The sequence below is a fragment of the Leguminivora glycinivorella genome, chromosome 14, assembly GCF_023078275.1.
Source record: "Leguminivora glycinivorella isolate SPB_JAAS2020 chromosome 14, LegGlyc_1.1, whole genome shotgun sequence".
Taxonomy (NCBI): Eukaryota; Metazoa; Arthropoda; class Insecta; order Lepidoptera; family Tortricidae; genus Leguminivora; species Leguminivora glycinivorella.
In genome coordinates, this window is record NC_062984.1 from 8,110,947 (window position 1) to 8,116,304 (window position 5,358).

Below are 5,358 nucleotides of genomic sequence, written 5' to 3' on the forward strand. Positions count from 1 at the left end.
CTCTTTCAATGAGTCTATTTATAAGGGCATAACATTACGGTAAATTATAAACAGTGTAAATGTTTAAGCTAGATTTTTTTACATTGTTTTTCTACTCCTCTTTTGGAGATTTCACATTCGGTTATTCTCGAGAAAATTCAAAATTGTTATTTCTTGATTAAACTATAGTCTGTCAAACAAGTCTGTCAATAAATAAGAACAAAGTAAACTATATGCATCCTATTCTTTAGGTGCGGTCGCTAGACGGCGGACGCAGATCTGGACAATGAATATACACTTAACCGTGCAAATTATCGGTCGACGGTCGCAGACGTGGCCTTGAGCGCATGGACGTCCGATCGAAATCTGGCTCGCTGGATGTTTTGGTCAGCCGAAGCCACGTCCCGAAGACCGTGCACACTGATCGGTCGCGGTCGCGGTCGCTCGACGGCGGACGTCCGCGTAGTATGTTCCTAGCTGTAATAGTTTTCTGTTCTGAGATTAAAGCTAGGAACATACTACGCGGACGTCCGTCGTCGCGCGACCGTGGACGCGGATCTGGATAATGAATATACACTTAACCGTGCAAACTATCGGTCGAAGGTCGTGGACGTGGCCTTGAGCGCATGGACGTTCGATCGAAATCGGGCTCGCTGGATGTTTTCATCAGCCGAAGCCACGGCGTGATACTCTGCAGCCGTACCACCTCGCTTTATTGTGCTCAGATTACCATGGTGGAATGTACCTCTGACGTACCTCTTGTACCTCGTCGGAAATTAAATGTACTGTACATGTAGTTTACCAGAAATATGGGTTTAAAAGGGGTCCGACTGGGGAGTACTACTCCCCAACTTGAAGTTAGGTTCTGTAGACCCTGATGAATAGGTCAGATGGAAAAGGCGGTATTCCTAGGCATGGCACACATGTACCCTTGTTTCGCCGATAAACTTTTCATCGACAACAAATCATCGAAAATTTAGTTCGAGTAATTTTGTTTCAACTACTATTTATTTGAAATTTTCTTAGGTATTATTAGGTACCTACGAGTATAACGTGCGCATCCCGTACGTAGCGGCGTGTGCATCAGTGGGGTTCGAGCCAAACCACAGACCACATTAATATTATATATATTGTGGAACTGGTAAAGGGTGTGATGGTGTTCCCTTTACTGAGCGCAGACTATTTAGCTTGAGGTTCCCAATAAGTTGGCACTCTTAAAAGACGGTGAAGGGTTCAGGCCTGGCTAATTAGAACAACAGCAATAGGATTCATTAGTAGGTACTATCTAACACTAATACCGTAAGTGGTATATCTGTACACTGTCTTTGCTTACACTGAACTGCACTTTGACTATGGCCGCGACGGCAGCGGGTGGACTGAAAAGGGTCCGATATCGGAGGCAAGACCGATATCGCATACATTACAGGCGCCATCTTGGATTGTTTTCATCGAAATCCTTCCGACATCCGATATCGGATCGGATAATGTGAAAACGGACTTACTAGGAAAGATACAACGTGTGATCGGAATTGCGACCTTACGCCATAGGTACGCTATTAACTAACTGGATCTTATCTTGGGTAGTTAAGAAGCCTTTCCAAGCAAGCGTAACACACGTTTTTGTATGGGATACAATTCATGTAAAGATGGCAAACAGACAATAAAATTTATCAACGTAGCTACTCATAAACTCATTCAACATTAAGTGACTCATAAACTAAAAGAAAATACTTACCTCATAAACTATTTCAGAAGACGTCGCGTCGCGTCGTTCATAAATGTTGGAGATAAGGTAATATAATAGGTGGAAACTTGAATTCGATCTTTTACTTAGAATACATACGATTATATTTAATTTTACACAATAGGATCTACCGAACTACAGATTATTATAAAAATGCACTGCTTTAAAATGATCACAAAATAAATAATCTAAAATCGGTGCTGCTGCTTTTTTTCCGAATCAGTCTTTACACTGGCTCTAAGACCCCTAACCCTCCATAACTGACTCGAGAAAATTTAAATTTCTTAAACTGTTTTACAGTATTCAACTATGGGACTGACAAGAAACTCGCCATACGTATTTCTTTTACATCTTAACACGTTCGCCCCGGTACTGTTTTACTGAATTGCCTATACTATGCCAGTAAACATTATCTTAATCACACATTACAATACATGCTACTGGTATTCTACGAAATTCATAGTCCTATGCCACTAGCATTAAGGCTGGTTTTAGTGTCACGCGGACGGTCCGCGCGACTAATTTGTATGAAGTTGATGTTGTCGTCCGCGCCACTTTATAATGCTCCCTGAACTTCATACATACCTATTACATACATACGTACGAGAACTCGCATACGAGTTTTATTACATTGCTGTATTTGATGGCTGTGCATAATTGTATGTAACATCAACAGCCCGCAATGTGATTAAAATCGCATGCGAGTTCGCACGCCGTCTAAATCAGGCCTAACGATAAACTATTTGTTGCTTATTTGGTTTCTATCACTTTCATCATTCGATATCCGTTATCTTATAATATCCATATTACATATAGATTCTAGGATTATTGTCATAAATAAGTAATGTAGTAACCGAAGACAGTATTATAGAGATTATTTGTTGAATTCATTTAGACACAATAAAACTATGGAAACGGATTATATCGCGTATAATGAATTTACCATTCATCCCGACGTTTCGAACACTTTACAGCATTTGTGGTCAACTGAGGAAAAATTACAATGTGCAAAAGCTACCCACATACAAGAAATATTAATGAAGACACAGTTAATAAAGCTAGTTATACAATATTTAACAAATTTTACATTACTAGGTATGTAAAAACAATTAATTAGTTAATCTACACAAAATTTGCAAAACCAAATGGCGAATGTCCAACACCATACATTCTGGGTAGATACCGCTTCTCCTTAGCAAGAAACAGCTTATCAAACTTTATAGCGTGATTGACTTTATCCATGACATGTTCAGAGACTGCAGACCTTTGCCAACGGTGCTTGACATCCGCTATGTGTTCCTTCACCCATGTGGAAATACTTCGTTTCGTCTGCCCTACATATGACAGGCCGCACTCACAGTCTAACCTGTACCCTCCTGCATTTTGTAGAGGAGTTTGACACTTCATAGACCTCAGGAATTGTGACATCTTCTTCATGGGCTTCAAATAAGTTTTAATGAAAGTCCGTTTCAAGATGTGACTGATCCTATATGTGACCCCTCTAAGAAAAGGCAAAATAGCAAGCTGGCGCTCGACTGTAGGGATCTTCAAACAGGCCTTCTGCTTGACATGCAGTATCTTGAGCTTTTTCGTCAACAGCGCCTGCCTGGCATGTCGAAGCTCCGCGGCCAAATTCTGGTTGTCACATATCCTCTGAGCTCCCTGAAACAAAGATTTGCCCATAGTAGCTAGTTGACAGGGATGGTGGTGAGATTGGCCATTTATGTACCTATCAGTATGAGTAGGTTTTCTATACACAGTGTAACCTAAGCTATTATCAGGATTCCTCAAAATGAGAACATTCATGAAGGGACGAGAACAGTCTTTATCCATAGTAAATTGTATCGTATGACCATTTAAATTCTATCCATAGTGAACTATGAAGAAAGTTGAAACACTACTTTTAGGAAGCATAGTAAAAGTGCCATCTACATATCTTTTGAATATCTTCGGCTGGACGGCAGCCAATGAGAGTGCTGTCTCCTCGAAGTCCTCCATAAAGATGTCGGCAACTACTGAAGACACAGGAGACCCCATTGTCACGCCATCCACTTGAAGGTAGAATTCATCATTCCATAGCAAGTAGCCCATATGTTCTGCTCTCGCACCCTCTTCTTGACAATTTCATTGCAGTCTTTTATATTCTTGGGGCCTTTGGTTTACTTATTTAGTCTTCACTTCTTCAATGTCATAATTTGGATTTCTTTCCACCCCTTTTTGCCAAGAGTGGCACAGAAACTTAGTAGTTCATGTGCTCTGCCTACCTCTTTATGGGATAGAGGCGTGATATCTTTTTCTAAGGCCCATATTTCCCTCTTGTGCCGTCTTCTCTTCTTCAATGGCCCATTGTAGTTATTCAGTACAATATTTTTCTTCTAAAATTTGCTTCTGGACTTTTCCAACCTGCCTTGGTTTATCTATAACAAAGTAATGTTTCAGAATAGAATTGCATAAAAACAATGGGAAAAAAATTGATAGTATATAAAATAAATATTACTAGCTTTTGCCCGAGGCTTCATATAAGTCACTCTCTGTCTCTTCCACTATTTCCACTTAAAAAATCACATCAATTTGTCACTCCATTTTGCTGTGAAGGACGGACAAACAAACAGATACACACACTTTCCCATTAGTATGGATGGGCCGGACAATGTCTGTCTCATGCACACACAGAGTTGAGCAAAAATTGCCACAATGCGACGAGTCAGAGATTGCTCAAGACCGTGACAAATGGAGATCCATGGGTGAGGCCTTTTCCCAGCAGTGGGACACTATGTAGTCTATTAATATAGCCCGAAGCTTTAAGCAGGGTCACTACACTGGCCAGACATGTCATATTAACATATAATAACTTACATAAAGCGGGATTTCGTCTTGTTCACAATGAGGCCGACTTCCTTTGAGACCATATATTATTTTCATCATCTCAGAACTAACTTCCCTCAATTATCCTGTGGACTGCAAAATACTTAGATGTAGTTTATATTATTAGACCTGAAGTTTAGAATTTTTAGCAGTATGTTTATGATTCATAAGTTAAACTAAAATTATTTTCTTTCTTTGACATTTGCATTACGTTTCATCTTCATCCACATAAAATTTCTTAAAAAAGTTGTATCATTGAACAATGTTGTAGGAAGAATATACATTTAAAGTAATCAATATTAAATACATAATCATGTATAAAATCAATAAAATGTGCAAAATTTCAAAAGGCGTTATAATATGGACCACGTATTCCGTAAATCGAAACGTGAGAAACGTCAATATACAATGTTGCCAGCTGTAACTTACAATTAACGTAGTATCTTCTTAGCAGTTTGTGCAATTAACAAATTGACAATTTTTATTAGGGTTCCGTAGCCAAAATGGCAAAAACGGAACCCTTATAGTTTCGTCATGTCCGTCTGTCCGTCTGTCCGTCTGTCCGTCTGTCCGTCTGTCACAGCCGATTTACTCGGAAACTATAAGTACTACAGTGATGAAATTTGATGGGAATATGTGTTGTATGAACCGCTACAAAATTATGACACTAAATAGTAAAAAAAAAGAATTGGGGGTGGGGCCCCCATACATGTAACTGAGGGATGAAAATTTTTTTTTTCGATGTACATACCCGTGTGGGGTATCAATGG

General features: G+C 39.5%; 1 pseudogene; it reads right to left on the reverse strand.

Moving 5' to 3' along the window:
- Positions 1 to 2,845: 2,845 nt before the first annotated feature.
- LOC125233515 lies at positions 2,846 to 4,997 on the reverse strand (annotated as a pseudogene).
- Between the last annotated feature and the right edge of the window lie 361 nt (positions 4,998 to 5,358).